Source organism: Stegodyphus dumicola, chromosome X2 (assembly GCF_044657685.1).
Source record: "Stegodyphus dumicola isolate Sdum_Otavi_A_Nest chromosome X2, ASM4465768v1".
In the NCBI taxonomy this organism is placed as follows: Eukaryota; Metazoa; Arthropoda; class Arachnida; order Araneae; family Eresidae; genus Stegodyphus; species Stegodyphus dumicola.
In genome coordinates this window covers 35579134-35599342 of record NC_140781.1, presented here as the reverse complement: position 1 = coordinate 35599342, position 20209 = coordinate 35579134, and the positions used below count along the sequence as shown (strand labels likewise).

The following is a 20209-nucleotide window of genomic DNA, read 5'->3' as shown; positions in this document are numbered from 1 at the left end:
CATAGCTGAAATTACGAATACGCTGAATTATTAATTTCAAGAGGAAATATTTTGAGACTTTTAACCTTCGCTATCATACAGAGATGCTCATAAATGAAGCAAAATTAGCGTTTTCGTGTAAAATAGCTGCGTTAGGAGGAGGTAATTATGTGAAGATTTCTACTTAACAAGCCCAGAAATGCAAGCGAGTTATACTTAGAGTTTACTTGTACGGCGATAAAGCACGTTTTACCTCCCATAAGAAGGAGATCTCAATGCTGATATTGTTTATTCTCTTTTATAAAATGCGAGTTCCCGCCTTGAAGATTTATATTAATCAGTCTAGCCTGGAGGTTTTCCTTATGGGTTTTAGTTAAAAGGAGGAGAAATTTTATTGTAACCAAATCCTCGACGACTATTTCGCTGCTGTTTCGTAGGATTGAAAGGAAATGTATTCTACAGTGATATATATATATATTGATAACTGATGAATTGTACACATAGAAACAAAGAGAAGTCCTCTTATAAGAAAGCGCAGTTTTAGTAAATAGATTACAAAACTGAAAAAAAAAAAATATCTGAAAGGTTTCAGATTTTAAATTGCGTTCAAAAAGGCGTTTTTTAACGTTTTGTGTGTTATCTTTATTTATTAAATATCATGTCCTACGTACTTAAACTATAAAATTCAGTTCAACAACAGTATCGTAAATTAATTTTAAAATGAGCAAATCTTTAGAATTTCCGCTAGGTCTCGCGCGCTGGAGATAAAAATGTGTTTTTTTCGTACAGTGTTGCTATTGCTTGCTTTAAAATCGTTTAGTATATAAGGTATTTCTCTTACTTTCCTAGCGTGCCTGTGGTTCTGCACGCTGGGCCGGTATTCCAAAGGACCATGATTCGATTCCCGGTGAAGGCGATTGCTAATTTTTCAATCTATCTTTCTTCCAAAAATACCTAATGTCTCTACAAGTTTTTTAATCAAAAGTTCGTTGAAGTGTTACAAAATATGAAATCGATAATAAAACAAATTTTAAAATCAAATTATTGCATCCACATGCCCATATTCATATGCATATCTACGAAAGATTATGTTATTCAAATTTCGATGGCTGTAGGCACCGTTGTTTTACCACGATGCGAGAAACATATATACATTTATGCAGCTTCTTCATTAATTAATTTCTTTAAATATAAGACAGGGCGATAATATATAGTGGCAACGAGTTGAAAATTGATACAGCATTTTAACGTTTTCGACGCAAGATGCCAAAACGAAATTAATAATACTTGACGGCAAATTGCCTTTATGGACTAATAAGAAAACAAACAGAAAAATATTACTCTTAACTTCTGTTTCGTTTTCATATAGCTCGAAATTCCATAACACGAAGCAATAACAGTAAATTTTAAGCTATGTTTTATTGCATGCATATTGAATAGTGAAAATAATTTAAGTCTTTTAATTGAAATTTAATCTTCAGGGTTGCAAAGTTGCAAAAATTGATTAAGATATCCTAATCTCTTAAGGAACAAATTTAAATATCCTGCTATTAATTTGCTAATAACGTAACTCCAGAAATGTATTTGAATATAAAATTTAGATAACTAGAGTAAAATGAAGTTTAATTTCTTAAATAAGTGAAGTTTTAATTTTTTTTTATTATTATTACGGCAAAGCATGCGGTGGCTGCTTACCTAACGGAAGAGATTTCTAGGTGGAGGATGTCAAGAATGCGGGAACAAATAAGAGAATCATTTGGCTACAAGAATTTCATAGATATTTGAAAAGACTCTTTTGGAGTAAGAGGAAACGAGAAGGGAATGAATTAATTTTATTACAGAAAATACATTAGGAGTATTTATTAAACAAAAGGGAGCATGTTTTGGAAAGATTTTCCTACTGAAACTGAGTAGTATTAGCTTATAAAACCATGAATACGGCCATGCAGCCCTCATGTTTGCGATAAGTTGAACGGAAGTCACTCTACCGATATAAAGCGGTTTCATCCAATCGGCCACGGTGGACCGAAATGGAGAAAAATATGTAATAAGTATGTAGAGACATTAGGATGTTTTGCGAAGCAGGAAAGATGAAAAATATGTAACGCCTTCGCCGGGAATCGAACCACGGATCTCTGAAAATACGCGCCCAACGTGCAGACCACCACACCACGAAGGCATGCCAAGAAGGCGGGAGAAATACCTAAGTAAGCGTTTATATTTAAGCAGTACAAATGTAAAAAGGGATGCAAATTCACTCTCTAATGAGACTTGTGTTATTGATTTGTGTATTTAAAATATTTTGATCTTTCTTATTCTTTAAAGTAAACAAACTATCTTTAGAAGACTAGGTAGTGAGCTTTACGTATGCTTTTTATAAGAATATTTTGGATGAAATAGGAGTTTATGAATACAAGTGTCAAAAGCACATTTAAGGGAATTTTTATCCCAGACTTGGTGCATCGAACTGCTTGAGCTGTGAATTACAGTTTTTATTGGAAATGTTTTAAACTATGCACTTGGAAAGTAGGGGAAGAGCTTAATGCAATATACAGTTTGCATTTCTCAAAAGGATAACACCGATAATACGTACTAATTTCATCTTCCTTCTCAAGGAATTTAACACTACGTGTGCATGAATGAAATACTTAACATTCTGTAACATATTAAAAAGTTCGCATTAAATATTTAACTGCTCTGTGTTGAATGTCAGCACTCGTGTTATTCTGTAAAAACATAGGGTTTATTTAAATCGCAAATATAAAACATCAAAATTTCACATTTGTATGTCTTGCATATTGGATAGTTTACCAGGATTCTTTCTGATAGTATTTCTACTCAATCAAAAACATATTTCTCTAAAGAACTTGCGAAAAGAGATTTTAATCCGAAAGTAATTTCTGAAATGAACTTCATACTTTTTCTTAATATTTTTCCCGAAAAGAAAATAAAACTTTAATTGCGGTTTCGAGATTAAGACAGTCTTTGCTGCTAATTCGTTTCTTCCTCTAAGGAACGAATTAGGGGCAGCTGTATCTGAAATAGGGATTACGAACTAGAAAGGATTTCAGAATATAATTAAAATGCTATTGTACCAGAATTACAGAAAATATAATTTAAAAAGGCTTATGGTAAGTCATTTTATACAGTTATTTGTATGTTACGAAGAACTTAAATTGAATTGTTTCATATCTTGTATTGATTAAAGTAAATGCATAATAACTTTCTCATTGTGAATGAAATTTTAGCTATCAGAATACATGAAAACAAGTACTGCATATAGTCGCGTATCTATTTGTTTTACCGCTTTCCAAAATATAAATGTAGGAACCAGGAGACCGTATTAAAAGCTAAATTTCGTTATTTATACAAGGATTTTAAAATATTTTAAATAAAGTATTTTAAATTTGAAATTCCCAAAACAGGAATATTTTCTTCATTCAAATCATTTCTGTAATTGGAAGTATATGACTATGAACAACAATAGCGAAAATAAAGGCTGGGTGACTTTTAAGGTAAGGTAACTGTTAAGCAAGGTAACGGGTGAATATATATATACTAAAGAAATATTGATTATATTATCGCCTAATATTAATTTTAGTGGAAGTAACTAAAAATAGTGAACCCAGAGGTAGGAAGTTTAATCCCGAAAATTGTTTTAAAGTAACTTGAATGTAAATTGTTAAAAATGTTTTACGGGGGCTTGAATTAAATCATGCATAACAAAAGTTCAAACTTTGAAAAAGCAAGTAAATTAAAAGCAAGTAATTATTGCTATTAATCGGAAATTAGTTGACTTTTCAAGGGGAACAAACCAACTCCCGTTCAATGAACAATATTTTGTTAAATACGAAGATGTTTCGTCTTTTACTCAAGTAATCCCATATATATATATATATGGGATTCGAACTCCGTACCTCTCCATTGTTAACCCGATATGATTTCCAGTTACACCACAAAGGCACGCAGTAAGAATGGAGAAAACACTTTTTAAGCGTCATTGCGAAAATTCCATTCAAGAAGAATTCTTTAAGCAAGTTTACATACCTGTTTTACACGATGTCTGTTTTCTGTTGCATTTGTGGCAAATAAGTTTATGCAATATTTTCCTTTTTACTTCTTTGGAGACATATGAGAAGGATTTATCCTACCCAGGCAATGAAATGGATTTACTGAGATGGATATAAGAAATTTTACTAATCTATCCACTTCCCAACGTTTTCCATTTTCATTTAAAACAACAAACAAAAAATGTCTATTGCAATACAAAATTAAGTTCTAGTATATAGTTTCAAACTAAGCAGAGATTTCATAAATTATATTGAATTCTGTTACATGTTTTACCCTTTTATTAAACTGATCTTTTAGAAATTTTCATAACGATCCTTGATCTTTCCTGAACATAACTTTCCTGAACTATCTTATAAAGTACTTTCTGCATGCCTTTATGTTGTAACTGAACGTACGCTTGACGCGTATTCTTGAGGTCCAGCGTTCGAATCCTAGCGAGGGCATTGAGGATTTCTTCAGTTTCTTGACATCGAAAAGTTCTAAAAAATGAGTCAGTGGCGTTCGAACTAAAAGGTGGTGGATGATAATTCTTCACCGCCACTGGGTCCTCTAGTCCTCAGTGGCCCTTTAAAAAGGGGAAAGCGTATAAAGTATTTTTTCCCATACCTTCCATCGTATAACTGGAAACACTCTCGAAAGGTATTCGGGAGGCCCGGAATTCGAATCCCAGCGAAGGTATTGCACATTTTTTATGTTCCTGCATCGATAAAAAGTAATGAGCGTACAACTTGCATATTATTGCATATTGCATCATTAAAACAGAAATATAGGATTATCCCTGTTCTGTGATATCTTTACTTTTAAAGGATATTAATAAAATTTACATATTTTTAACTAATAGCTAACTGATGAAAGGTTTTCCGTTCGCGAAATGAAAAAAAAATCCCTGATACGACAAGATGATGATATATATTTCATTATGTCATTTTCTTTTGCTAGATACTCACTAAATACTAATCTGAATTGTATTAAATTTATTGATTTAAGTCATTAGTTATGTTTTCAATCAGAAAACATAACATTAATTATGTTTTCTGATTATAATAAGCTTTTCAGCTAAACTCTAAAGCTAAGTGCTGCATCTAACTGTTAGGTGACATGTAGCCCTTGCACAGATTATCTATCAAAGTGCGTTTGCTATGCTTCATATCATAAATGCAACCTGTATTTTACTTTCTTCCGTTTCACTAAGATTTAATATGCATTTTTCTGCTGCATTATTATTTATTAGATACTGAAGACACAATAAATTCTCAGAGTCACATTCCCCAAAATATTCAGCAACCAAGATTTGCTTTAGTAGAAATTTCAAGAGAAAAGGGCCAGTTTATTCTAATTTTATTCAAACTTCTCTCAATTTCTTGACAAATCCAGCCGTTTCGATTTCTATGTAAAATAGAGTTTGTCAGTCACACAACTGCGTGATTGTGTGCTTTTTTGGAAGCCTATATGTTTTCATATTTCTTCAGACTGATATTATTTATTCGACTGGCAAATGCACTGCAGTTTCTGAAATCATTACAATACACGGAATACAAATTTCTTGTCATTTACATTAATTAAAGGCACATAAATATCTGACTATGAAGTCCTTGTTTCCTTACAACACCTAGCGTAATAAGTTTACAGGTTTATCAGAGGAATGGTTTATGTCTGCGATATATCTCTCACAAAATAATTTAAATATTGAGATACCACAATCTCTGTCAATGCGTAAACATGAGAAGAAAAGTTTTTTTTACTTTAATTTGTTGTTCACGGGTGAAGTCGAAAGCACTGGGACAGGAAATATATTCAAACTAGAATTTCCGTTCAGGACTCAATATTATTGTTGTTCTGAAAAATTATTTCAATTCCTCACAAATTCAGTTGTGAATAAAAATATATATTTTGTGTGGGGAAATTGAATTCAGAATTATTTATATATAACAGTTAAATGAAAGATTTACAAATTAAATGTTATCAGAATGAACATAAATCTTAGCTCTTCAGAAATAATTTAAATGTTGACGAAAATTAAGGAAATCACGTTTATTGTATGGCTAAATATAATCAACTAGGTCACATCGTTTGTGTCAACAAAGGATAGATATTAAATATAATTTAAAGGAAATATTAAGAATTTCAGGTTCGAAACATGTAAATCTTCAAGTGCTGAATATAAAGCTACCAAAGTGCATATATAGTTCAATATTAAAACTTCTGCTAAGTTTTGACGTAAAGAAACATAGTTGTATTTTTGTAAAATGTTTTAACAGACACTGTGTCTCGTCATGAGTTAGTGGTTAAAATGCAACGATTATGATGTTTCTCTAGATATTTCTAATAATGTACAGAAATAAACTTTAATATGGTAAATCTTAATGCATCAAAACTAATTAAAATCGGAATAAAGAAGTCTTTATAGTTATATTAAATGTATCGTATCATTTAAAAAAAAGCGAAAACTTTTACTAAAATGTAAATACCGAAAGTAAAACTGAAATTCCATAAAAATCAAAAATGTTCCGCAAATTTATGTTTTTACAGTAGTTTTAAACATTAAAAGCACGAAACTGTTAACTAGTAAATTTACTTTAGCTCAGTATTTTGATAGATTGACTACCAAAATTATACTAAAGTTCAGCACACATGTGACGTCAAATGGTACATTTGAATGCATTGATTTTTACAAAAACGTTTTGCATATACATTTAGATATTTTTAACTTACATATGACTGAAGAATAGAATATGTTATGCTTAAATATTTATATGTACCATACATATGACTCAAAGCTAAAGCTTGCTGTATAAAAGCATGACCAGCAAAGGACAATGAAAATGCAGTTTCAAGAGGTACGCCTGCCTCTTACATACTGCACTAAACATATTCGTATGTTTTAAAATAATTTACTAGCACTTTTTGAATATCCTTTATCTTTTAAAATGATTAAAGTTCGATCAGCAATGAATTTGTATACTAACGTTTTCATCGTAACAACTAGGCATAACTGAATAAAATAACTGGCATAACTGAATATAAATTAATTTTTTTTCCATCCAGGCTAGCTAATTTAATACTCATGAATATCATTTCAAAATATTCTCTAGTCTTATTTATTTGTAATCTACACTGTACGCGCATGAAAATCGTAAATATGAAAAATACTTTTGGATTGTCTTTGAATAAATCTTAAATAAAAATGTGTCATCAGGCGGCATAATGCTTGATCAGAATACCTTTCTTATTCATAGCTTAACATTAATAGAACTAACCTTACCATAACTTATGCAATGAGTCAACATTTGGCTTATATTTTGGGTTAGTTTATCTATATATGAATACAATAACAAGTATTGTACAAATTTTCAAGATTCTTGTGTATGCATATAATCATGTAAAAATTAGTTGTGAAAGAAATATAAAACAAGCAAGTCCGCAGTTGTGATGCATATAACGGATTTATCATTGTTTCTTATTAATACGCCGTTAAGCATGCATGAATTTAAATGTCTTTAATGTCTTTGATATGGATGTTTCGAATTAGAAAATTGTACAAAATTTGTATTTGAAACATATATTCTATTAGAAAACACACATCGAAGCAGATTTGAAATACATACTCGAGTATGACAACCGGTCTCAGCTAACATCTTCTGTAGAATTAAATTATTCGGTCAAAATATGGGGATCTAGCAGAGAAATAAACTGGTGGCAAATTTCTGCGTAGCTTTATCACACTGAGAACGTGCAATGGAGTCATTCTATAGTTTTTAAAATATTTCAGGCAATTTATTTTACATACAGTGGAAATAAAAGCGGCACAGTTTTAAAGTTTATCTCAGTTCCTATATTAAAACAAAAAAGGTATTTAGACATAAAAGTATCATCCTCTAAAGAAAACTGAAAGAAAAATATCTTGAGAAACAAGGATGTATTCATTGAAACATTGCTTTTTCCACGAGATACCTTTACAAATCTATCCAATTAAAAATGGGTTAAAATTTACGAAAATGTTTGTAACTTTTGTTGCAGACCGTTAAAGCGTAATAAATGCTTTTACTCTATAGAATGTATTTAACACCACAAAGTACACTTTAAATTCCTCTGCAAAATGCAATATTTTGCAAACGCCTGCAAAGTTTAAGGTGTAAATTATAAAGAATATAGAAAAAGTTGTTGAGTCGAAAATTTCGAATTATCGGAGCATATTCATAGTGCGTATAGTTTGCAGAATTTTACAAAAAACTGAATTCTGTGATTTTAAGAATATTAATAAAACGTCTTGTGACATGCGATTAGGTGTGTGAAGGCAGCTTTTTGTATTATTATTTAAGATTAGCCTGTTAATCGAAACCAAGGTTAATCGAAATGCATAAAAACGGCTCACTGAAACATGAAAAATAATCACGGAGAAGCAGAGCTACCAAGAGGGAATCCTGCAAAATTATTTCCTATCCGTTCTTTGCCTTAAGGAATATTTTGTATTCTTTCCATATCTTTAGACAGAAATGTTTATACAGAGCTCAAAGAAAACTCAAAAACTGTGTTAAATTCATTATTAATTACGAACTATTTCCGTTAAAGTAGAGTTTAATCGTGTCATTAGATTGTAAATAATTTCCAATTAATACTCCCCCTTTTTTAGACGGCTGACATAATAGTTTCAAATTGCTATCGCCAATAGAATTAATTTGGTATGAATAACGAAATTCGAGACAGATTGAAAAGGTTTCTTTTTACTGATCCGGTGAAATGGATTTTCTTTAGCTTCTAAATGCGCCACATTTTTTTATTCCTTAAAATCCAAGGAGCATAATTATAGTGCTTAATGTTTTTACTACGTGTAGTAAAATACCGATTTAATGGCTGAAATTAAAGCTGAAGGTGGATAGCTACATTTGGCTGGAATAAGTTAACAAAATTAAAACTTCCGTAAAGTGAAAAGGACTTTATCGTTTTTTAGATGTTGGCGGGATTTTGAACAAGCCATATTACCTATTGGTTTTAAAGACGATAACGTAAGCAACATTTTTATCTGTTTATTACTTATTGATTAATAGAAACCGATTATTTCATACTATTATTACCGGTGTAATAGAAAGACTTTCTAGACGAAAAAAGAATTAGAATTAATTAAATTAAGAATTCTTAATTTAAATTATTGATACTTTACAAAAACTAGTGTCGCGATTACTTTCCTTGATTATGTACTCATTTGATAAGAAAAATAAATTGTTTTAAAATATGGTAAAGTTTACTTAAATGAAAAGTACTTAAACATATTTGATTGTTTTAAAATTGTGCGCTTTCGTTTTAAGTAATCTAAATAAATTAATTTAAAGTTCATAAGCGTCATATTCCTTTGCGTTCTCAAAAATATTATTTAGAAGGAATTTTATGCTTTGCTTTCAAAAGGATACAAGGAAAATATTTTAGGAAAGTTCTTATAACATGGAAAACATTTGACTAATATTTTATGAAACTTTTAAATACAAAAAGCATTTTTATGAATTTTAGGGCAGTTTCTAAGTTAATTTATGTATTTCCTGTTACATAAGTCAGTTATTTTTTGAAACATTATAATAAAACATTTTAGAATATAGTTAATACTTTACCGTTTCCTTATCAAATACCTTTTTAAATTGCATCCACACTGAAGAAATCTATTGTGTGCTGAAAGAGGAATTGAAGTTCCTATGGCTTGCCTTAGTTTAGAATTCGTAATTAAAAATTTCAGTTTAAATTGAAACTGAAAATAGTGTGTAAAATCGTGTGTTAATTATACCAGCTCATAACGTCGATCATATCTTTTTAAATTCTTTCAAAAATATAACGGTCTTTCAGTTTCTAACGAAAAAGCTCTTCTAAAAGTATTTTGAAATTTAAAAAACGAAGCCAAATATTACTTGAATACCTATACTATGCAAATTTACCTAAATTATATCTATGAAATTAAATTTATTATAAACCTTAAAAATTAAAATTTTAAAGAAAGTTACGGTTTAATAGTACTAACTCCTAATTTTGAGCACATGTTTCTAAGTTTTTGAAGAATAAATCGGTTTATCTTCTGTAAATTCTTTGAAATTGAAACTAAAATTCTATATCTGAGTTGACTACTTGTGAAAGTTCGGTCAAATTAAAAAATAAATATCAAGTTTATTTTAGTTAGTTTTATAAGACTCATAGTTAAATTTTTGGCACTTTTTATAAGTTTAAACTATTTTTGCATTTATGATTCTCATTTTGTTTCATACACATTTTCATCAATTTTGCTTATTTAAAAGTTATTCAAAACTAGGGACGAAATTAGATCGGGACATTAAAATAAAATAAATGCGCTGTTTGCAATTTTCGAGAACACCATTAAAGAAATATCTCCCACCCGAAAGAAAAGCTCTTTTCATTTTTAAGATTTCCCGGTACAGCTTCCGTTAATATCAAACTACGTTTACAGTCAAACTTTTCCTTCACGCATCGATTCTCAGAGGAGTTAAAGCCGAAGTATCATTTCTAGTAAAAGGTATGGTGCCGCAAACTTCACAAAGATCATTCTTAATGATACCTAGCGATACATCTATTGTTATTAAACTAACGTTTCAATAACGCGGCGTGAAACTTTACGTAAAACGTACCTGTCCAGCGGTGGAGGAAAATTCTCGCCTGGTGGTTCCTGGTTAAAATTCCGAGCTGGGAGCGTGCACGGCGTAAAAAGACACCGCCAGCCTAACTTCTCTCCGAATGAAACAAGCTTTAGCTTTACGATAAAAGCCAAAATCTCCTTTTCAAAAGCATCCCGTGTGTTTTAGCGCCATGATGCGCAGTTGTCCTCCGACGCATATTCTGAAACGGAGCAAAACTCAGCGGAGATGCTGCTCGAAGAGATGGGGGTATAGCGATCGGCGGGACAACCCAGCTCGATCGATGCCTATTGCCCACACTGCTGCCCCTCTCAAACGCCGGTGATTGGACGGCATTCCAACACCCGTATGAAGGCATAAGACGCCAGAGCAGGCAGCTTTTCTCAACGACCAGTTCCCATTTGGACCTAGCTGACGTGTAGACCTGTGTCACGGAGACTAACAGCAACTTCGAAGGAGGTAAGCCTACTTTGACTGCATGCACGACACTCCATTCCTATACTAAAGTAAACGAATGAGCGCCAGCGCCGGTACAGTTAGCTTCCCAGCTGCACAGTGATGGCAGCCATTGCCACTAGCAGGATAGTTTCGGAAGGGGTAAAAGTTTATTTTCGCGCAAGGTGCACCTAGTCTGGCGACCCTTAGATGAGATCCCCAAGGACAGCGCGCTCTGGGGGACCGGTTGGGAAGTTGCAGTGACATGCATAAAGACGCAAAACAATGCCATGTCTTCATATCTTCCCTATGCGCTTGGGCAAACTTAATGTAACTGAACAGTTATCTGAGTACGCGATCTTAAAGAAAGTTGCTGTCAGGGTGTAATTATTTATTTCAATTTACACTGCATTTCTTTTCCTAAATTTCATGCCATTAGAAACTAATTGATTTATGAGGTAGGAAATTCTGATATACTCTTAGTACTCAAAAATAATTCACGAAGAATCATAGCATGACAGTTATTGATTTCGTAACATCTATTAAATCCATTTGCAGTTTTTTTAACTTAACAGATATGCTTCTTGTTTAACGCTTTTAAAACGTGATATGTTGTTGCCTAAGTGTCTAATAAGCGTTTGACGCTTGAAATATTTTACAAATTTTGATGTCACTGCAGTTGACGTTTATGCACACAGATAAAGAAAAAAGAAAATTTTCGTATCTAGATATGTTTCTATTATTTTGAATAGGAAAACATAAAATTTTACTGAATAAAATTGTGTACGTTTGATCTGCGATATAAACCGAAAACATTAACTATTCCAGTGGTATTCAAAACAAATTATGGAAGTAGAGATGTTTATCATTTTGTTGTTTACAATATTAAACGCTGAATTAAAATTGGCAGTAAAAAATCATCATTAAAATATATGTGTAAACCTTCAATGATTTTACTGCTGATTTCAGTTGCACAACAATGTATAATTTTCAGTACACGAATATTTATTAGTGTATATTTATTAAAACTCTTTATCTCTTTCTGTTTCGCCTTGCACATAAACACACATTTTGTGTACATATATATATAGAGATAGATAGATAGATCTACTCTCGCTCACACACAGACGTATACCCACATATACAAAAGAAACATAATTCCTTTTCATAAAATGGGTAATTGTACAACAATATCCTCTGCTTTCTGTTTTACTAAACTCTGTCTCATCGATTTACATATACACATACGTGCAAATATTTATTTTTGGGACCTAACTTTTCGTACGCTGTTAGATAAAAGCAACTGAGAACATGAAAGTACAAACTACGATTACGAAAAATAAACGCAGAAAATTACGCGTATCAAAAAATGCTAAAATTAGGCTTATAGAGGAAATCTACGGTTTAAGAGTCAAGAAATACAGAATGATTCTAAAATGTAAAGTATTTTACTTTCTTATAATATACTTTACATTGACCACCTCTGTATAAGCAATCATTATGTATTATTTACAGTAGAGATAAAAGAATATTTTTTCAAACGTAAAGCACGATGAATTCAAGCTAAAAATATACATATCTATAAATCGAATAAAAAAGTGCAATATTATCTTTTACAATGCTTTAGGTCACTGACCCATATTTAGAGTTACGTAATTGTATAAACTGGTGAGCGTTATGTGCGAAATATTTTAATGTCTGTTGAATACAGTAGAAACATTCTCTCCTTTCCTCCTCTCGCTCTCAATATTTATAATGTACACATGTGTATGAAACAATGTTATATACATAAATCCATCTATATACTGACATATGTTCCATATACTTTCATACATGCATATATTACACATGTTGCATGACAAAAAATCTAATATCTACAGCAATACGTGCATATATATCTTTAAATATATTTATTTATACACGTATACATACTCACATTCACATTATAAAGATACAATACGGTATACGAGCATACAAATACGGTATACGAGCGCACACACGTATATATGTATATACATACATACGAAATACTTTCGAAAATTTCGCATCATATATTTGCGTTACAGATACATAAAGAAGAAGAAACATGTTGACATGGCCAAATTAATGTACTATTTTTATTTCTAATTGACAAACATCTTTCTTCTACGACTTTTTTTATATAATTTTGCAGAGAGTAGGAATAACACACTAGTTAGTAAAAGAGGCAGAAAGTGGAATATGACCTATTTCAAGATGGAGGCCTAGTTTCAAAGGAAAAGTTGTGGTTGTGAAATTTTCTCATTGGCTGTTAAAAGTTTCGATATTGATTGTTTAAATTTAAATTTGTAAAATCGGCGTTATCAGAATTACGTAAAGGATGAACAAGATAAATATTCAAATTAAATTATAGAGTTATGAGGCTGTTTTCAAATTACAGTTAGGATTTAGTTTTTGATTTCCAGATATCTATCTATCTATCTCTCTCTATATATGGTTAGTTTGACTTGACCTAAAATGCAATCATTTATTATATGTACCCATAGTTCATGACTACATTTGCAGAAGATAGCATTTAGTCACATATATACTTAAGGAGAATCACAATTGATAAGAAACCGCCCTTTCATTTGTAAACTGCTTTGTACCTCGACTACTTAGGTTAAGCTTGCAATTCCTACTGTTAGTTCCAAGCGATAGTTTAATAGCTCAAAAGTATATTCACTTTGATGTACATAAATCTCAATAAGTTATATGAAATATTTTAAACTGATTTTCATACTGTTACTTAAATCAAAAATTTCGTGTCATCTTAAATTTTCAGTATCGCAGCCTGTCGCGAAATGATGACTCCTCTTATGAGTCCATAATATCCCTTCCCCAGAAATTGGTTTAATCTGTTTTTTTCCTGCTAAAAATCAAGTTTAAAGACTTACAAAGTAGGCAAAATTCAAAATTGTATCAATCGTAATACGTATTTAATCAGATTCCAAAATTTAACATAGATGGGTGTAAATTTTTAAAAGATAAAATTCCCAGAAAAAGATAAAGGAAATATAAAGTTTAGAAATATCATAGACACTTTTTAAAATGCGTAATATGCGTGTGTATGTTTTTATGCATAAATGTATGTATCTCTATAAGTCTGTTACTCTAGTTATATCTACTTGCATCGTGAAATGCATTAACAAATTAATTTATGCGAAGATATACATTAATAGATGGATGCTTGCAGGTATATATATATATATATATATATATATATATGCTATGAATATTGGTAAAATTTAACTACTACTCGGAAAAGCGAATTTAAACTAATTTAATTTTTTATTGGATTTTAATGTTGTTTCTGAAACATCACTGCATTTATGTCTTGAATATTAATTTTAAAATAAAATTACAAAGTTTTCAGTTATCAGACGATTGGTTATACATTGTTCAAATAAGAGCTGATATTGATGTGCTTAACTGTATTTATAATCTCGGACTTTGTTTATCCTGAATACGCATATTTAAATAAATATTTTTCTGCGTATATCATATGTATTGTTAAATGAATTTATTCAGTAATAGATGCAAATTAGATATGTTTTATGTATGCGGATATATATGTAAGAAAAAATAAGTAAGGTTAAAATGCTACTATTAATTCATATATATATCTTTACAAAGAAATATGGTATATTACGAGAAATAGCAGGTAAGTCACACTTAAATATCTTAAACCGTAAAAGTGCGAACATCAGAAAATTCATCATCGTGCATTTGCAGAAGAAATAAATTTCCGTTTGTTAGATGAGCAACCTTAAAATTATTGCAGAAAATTATTTTGGAAATTTAAAATTAAATATATATACACATATTTTTCTTAAAAAATTAAATAATCAAATTCTCTAGTGATTAAATTTTCAAATTTATGCTATATCAAAACAAAAAAAATTAAATTCATATTCGAAATGATAAAATGTAAAAGGTAATTCTATATTTTCCGTTTATTCCTTTTGCATCCGTTCAATACCGGATAGTTCAACGCATTGCGAATTACTCTCTTTTGAAATATATTTGGAAACGAATTGCAAAAAAACCTCTAGAATCATAGTCAGTTTATTATGTCAAACACAGAAAGAGTTAGACATGGATGTGATTTCACCGCCGAAGTAACGATTAGTTGACACGATTTTATAAAACAAAAGACCGCAATAACGATAAGCATCTTGCCTCGGAAAGGGCTTGCTTCACTTTTCCTCAAACTCCTTCAGATAGGCAGCCGCACAGAGGGGAAAAAGCATTAGAAACCGGAGATGGTTCTGTATCTAATCCATCGTGATTAGCGCTAAACTGGCAATGAACATAATGGTCACGGTTTTTTCCGCTCTATGGACTTCTGACAGGCTTCTGGATTTATGAACTGCCACGATTAAAGGAGGTGAGGCAAGTTTAGAAATTCTTCAGGATTATGCTGAATTACAAGGAATATGGTGAATAACTGGCCGAGGTGTTAGGAAGAAATGTTTTCATAAATCTTATGTATTAGAAAACTTTCTTTGGAGAATATAGCATGAAGTCATATTAGGTGTCTCTGCTCCGCTGTTAACACTCAAAATACGTACAGACTTACAGAGGAATAAATTAAAGATAATCTTACGATTTAATTAATTCCTTTTATAGTTATATTCAGAAATGGTTTTGATTGCGTATGAAGATTAAAAACATGTTCTCACTTAGAAAACAGGACTTAAATATAAATAAAAATAAATAAAAGCCTGGTTCTGAATTATTTATGCGTATTTCCCAGCTCTGTATTTATTCTAGGGAAAGATTATAAAGTGGTGGAACTACTGCAAGAAAGTTATTCTGAAAATCTGCTTTATGTAATTATCTTATTGTTGCAAAATGCATATGCTTGAATTTGAAACTTGTAGAAATATATCCTTTCACTGTTAATTTCAACAATGTTTTCTATCTTGTATAATTTTCTCTTGAAAATTCTGAGCGGATGCCTCTCTGCTAATATTTCACGAGTCTGTAATTTTACTAGGTAATCGATTTGCAATTTTCTTCCACAACAGCGCTTTTATCTTGCTGTGATTTATTTAAAACACCCAGTTTCTCGGTTGAAGGATCCAGATTAGAGGGGCAAAATGTTTCTGCGAAGTGTAATCTCGGTCATTTCATCTACGCCGTGGAGTCCATTTTAAAGTTAAATTGTGTTTTGTATCTACATCAACACCGCCACTGTTTCAGTTTTATTTTAGCAGCTCAACCTTTTGATGGTAATAATAGTTTGGTTCGAATTCGTTTACGGCAATTATTTTTTTTACACTTTTCAACAGTGAACATATGAATCTGTTCATGGTTTCTACGCTTGAAAAATCTACATTAATTAATAATTAAGAAGAAAACAATAAAGTAATGCCATTGGAAATTTGTAAGCTTATTTCTCGATCTTTTTAGATGTTTAAAAATGCTTGAATATTTTATGGATTCTGAAGTTAAATTTTGTTAAAAAATATTTTACAGTACAGATTTTACAGAAAAATTGCCTATAAATTGTAATTTTTATTCTCATTTTGACAGTTAAAACTTTTTCTGTGTTAAAATGCATATTACATTTGAGAGAAATTTCAAATGACAAATTGAGCGTAGATTATTAAAAGCTAGATCTTCATAAAACATCAACAAATAAGAAATGCTTACGAAGTACTTACTACGTTCTATTACCTTTTGAAATTTCTCAAAAGTGTCGTTAATAATTCCGGTGTCGTCAGAAAATAAGGTAAACCGTCAAGTAAATCAAGGAGGTATTTTTAATTTATTACTAGGTGTTTCTATTTTATTATCACACGCACAAGAGAATATTGACCGTGGATTGAAACTGTCAAGTAATTCTAAATTTTTCAATTAAAAACTTAATTAATCAATTTCGCATTCTGAACACCTTTTGACATTTAACAGATTTTGTATGCGTGCCACATAAGCCATAAAAAATCTAAACTGATTTTTAAGAATAAAATATGAAATTATAATATTAGTTTGTACAGAAAGACTAAAAAAATAAGCAATTTTCATTAATTAAAAAATTGATTTTATGAATTTTTTATTAATCACATATAAAATATTTAATTAAAATTCAATTATAAATAATTTTATAGCATCAGAGATAAAAAATCTAACCCCAAACTGTAATAATATTTAAACAAACTGGTTTAATACATATAAATATATTCATTGTCATTTTCAGTTAATATAATTAAAGTATTTTTCAAAATATTTCGGTTATCTCTTTGCATACGTCTAATCTATAAACTAATAAATAACATAATGTATCAAAAAATAAAACTGATTAGCAAAGCTTTCAAATCTAGCAATCTTTTATTCTATATTTTATTTCATATAAGAGATATTATTTACAATTCTTCAAAGGGAAGGCAATATAAAAGATTAATTTTCCCTGATGCTAAAAAATATATTATATATATATATATATATATATATATATATATATATGTATATATGCACATTCAATGGGCAAAGTATACGATAACCCCTATTTTAACACGGACCAGTCTGCTACTGACGTAACAACCATGAATTGGTTATCTTAATCATTGAGATTATTTTGAAATTGGGTAAAACGAACAATTTCAGTGACTTTAGATGAGACATGGTTGTGTGTGCATGACAGCTCGGTCTTTGAAACATCTGATGTTTCAGCCTTTTCTCTTGTATCAGTACTTGGGGTGTTCAGAAAGTGGGGTGTTCAGAAAGTTCAGAAAGTTCAGAAAGCCGAAAAAAAGGAGCAAGACTCATTCTGATCAGAAAGTGCTGATTAAGGAAAGAAGTGAATGATGATTGTCCGTATCTACGCAAAAGCAGCAACATGTCAAACTGCAGATCAAAATAATTCAGGTGCATTTGGTAGAGTATCAGAATGCGACACCACAATCTTTGCAGAAGAATTGTTTTTTAGTAGAAGAGCGTCATGAATGGTAGTTCCCAGTCACTGAAAAACAAGAAATGACATTTGCTGTGTGCTCAAAAGAGCCAAAATTAGAGCCCCGATGTCTGGAAAAAATTTCCTTGTTCCTATGAATCTCATTTCCTTCTTCGTCATGCATGTGTCAGGGTCACAGTATAATTCAAATAGAGTAAATTCATGGATCACTCTTGTCTAATGATAACTTTTCAATCTGCTGACGGTGGCATTTGGGCCTTTGGAAGATTTTCTGAAATGTTAACTGTCTTTTGATATGTCTAGAACAACAACAGTACCACAGCTGACTTCAGTGACATTGCCAATCACATACAGTCGCATATGTCTCCGTTGGTTTCTGTATGCGGATAATATATCATCGTTACATGATTGATCCCAAACTGCTATGAAGAGCATAATTCCAAGTTCAAACTGCTTCAAATGACCTCTCATTTCTCTGATTTGAATTGGAAAGAGGACTTCAAACTTGTAAACCCCACCATTGAATCTGAACGAACGTAAAGCTGCTGTTATGACTGCATGGGCTAATATTTCTCAGAACCTACATGAGCACCTCGTTTAATCCATGCTCAGAAGACAAACGGATGTGATCAAAGTTCAACGCGTTAATATCAAGTGTCTCTAATATTTTGATCACTTAGTGAGCATATGTGAGCCTGAGAGGGATAATTTACAATTTGAAAGTACTTAATTTAGTGATTCTTCCTATTTTACAGCAAAGGATCAAGATAATTAAATTGTGAAGCTGAAAATAAATAGAAAGACCTAAACACAAAATAACTAAACAAAAAGGGCTGACAATATTAAGGAAAACAAACAATCGTATTCCTTTTATGCCTTAATTCTCAGAGTAAAATAGTTAAAATAATTATTGAATGAATTAGATATTACTGCAAAGTCTGAAAGAATCGCTAGTGCATAACACAGTATCAAACATTGTAAGGCGAAAAGAAGCAGTAAGGTATGGACCTAACATAGGTCATCGTCCATGAGAAAACACTCAACTTTCTCTTGCTGCGTTTCTAAATTTAACTCTTAAAGTACTTCGTGAAAAATGTCATAAAATAATTAAATTCAATAAAGTTAAAACAGTTACATTTTAATTGCTTGAACTTGTTTTCATTACGCAATAATTTTGTAAAACGAAAAAAGTTTTACTAAATTATTGCGTAATGAAAATTCAGTAACTTAAAAAATGAAAACTGGACTTACGCATTTCCTGGGATGATGACAAATATTCAGTCTCGTTCTCTGTTTTTTCATTCTGACCTTCCTTCTTATATTTTCGCACATCTGCTGTTTCAGTACGCTTTGCTGTACTACGCAAATTAATAAGAAAGTACTATTTTAGCTATTTTACTCTAAAGATTAAGTTATAAAAGAATTTTGTTTCCTTTTCGCCTTTTCTTTGATTTACTTGGATTTTTTCTTAGCTTTTTCAAATTTGAGTTCAAAGGTACGTATTACTTGTGATGATTAGAGTAAGTGAAAAGACTTATAATTGAATGACATGACAATAAATCTCTTACGATAGTATCACAATGTCGCAGTTTAAGATGAAGGAACATGAAAAGCAAGAAAAGAATTGGAAAGAAAGACAAAAAGCAACAGTCTTCTTTATTATTTAATTAAATTAAATTTCCTATACTCTAAGTTTTAAAAATGCAACGGAAATGGCAATACTTGTAATTCACATAAACAGAGGCACAGATGGAAATTTCTAGCAACCAGTACGAATTATACGTATCAACTGACTTGTACATTAAGTTGAAAAAGTAATAATTTTCTTTATTGGAGAGTTTATATAGAAGACTAATTTAACCAATTCCTTTTTTTCGTCATTACAATTTATTCTGACTTGGAATAATTAATTCTAATTCAAGTAATTCTGGACTGGGAAGATTAAGTTATCCTAATTAGCAAATTAAATTACTAAATAGCTCCACGAAAAGATAAAAAATATATCATTGTGTGAAATATTCAGTTGGTAATGAGAAATCATGTCAAAACTGAAATGTTAGAAGTATAATTTAACAAGATATGTCAAGATATAATTTTTAAAAATCAAATCCAATTATTAATTTTTTTAATCTGCGATAAAATCAATCAGAAAGTTGCTGCG

The 20209-nt window shown here is 30.7% G+C and overlaps 1 protein-coding gene and 1 long non-coding RNA gene across 4 annotated transcripts in view; one reads left to right on the top strand and one right to left on the bottom strand.

The window, feature by feature from the left end:
* The window catches only part of LOC118182208 (uncharacterized), a 244269-nt gene extending 233418 nt beyond the window's left edge, over nt 1–10851 (bottom strand). Inside the window, exon 1 of one of the 2 annotated variants that reach the window (XR_004757023.2) lies at nt 10671–10851. This is a non-coding gene — a long non-coding RNA (uncharacterized LOC118182208). The remainder of the gene's footprint in view (nt 1–10670) is intronic. The other variant, XR_004757025.2, reaches the window with a different exon arrangement.
* Nucleotides 10852–11004: 153 nt separating this feature from the next.
* GluClalpha (glycine receptor alpha 1) overlaps nt 11005–20209 on the top strand; it is a 704157-nt gene continuing 694952 nt past the window's right edge. For both annotated transcript variants that reach the window (XM_085809817.1, XM_085809816.1), the window contains exon 1: nt 11005–11135. The gene's annotated coding sequence lies outside the window, so the exon portion shown is untranslated. The remainder of the gene's footprint in view (nt 11136–20209) is intronic.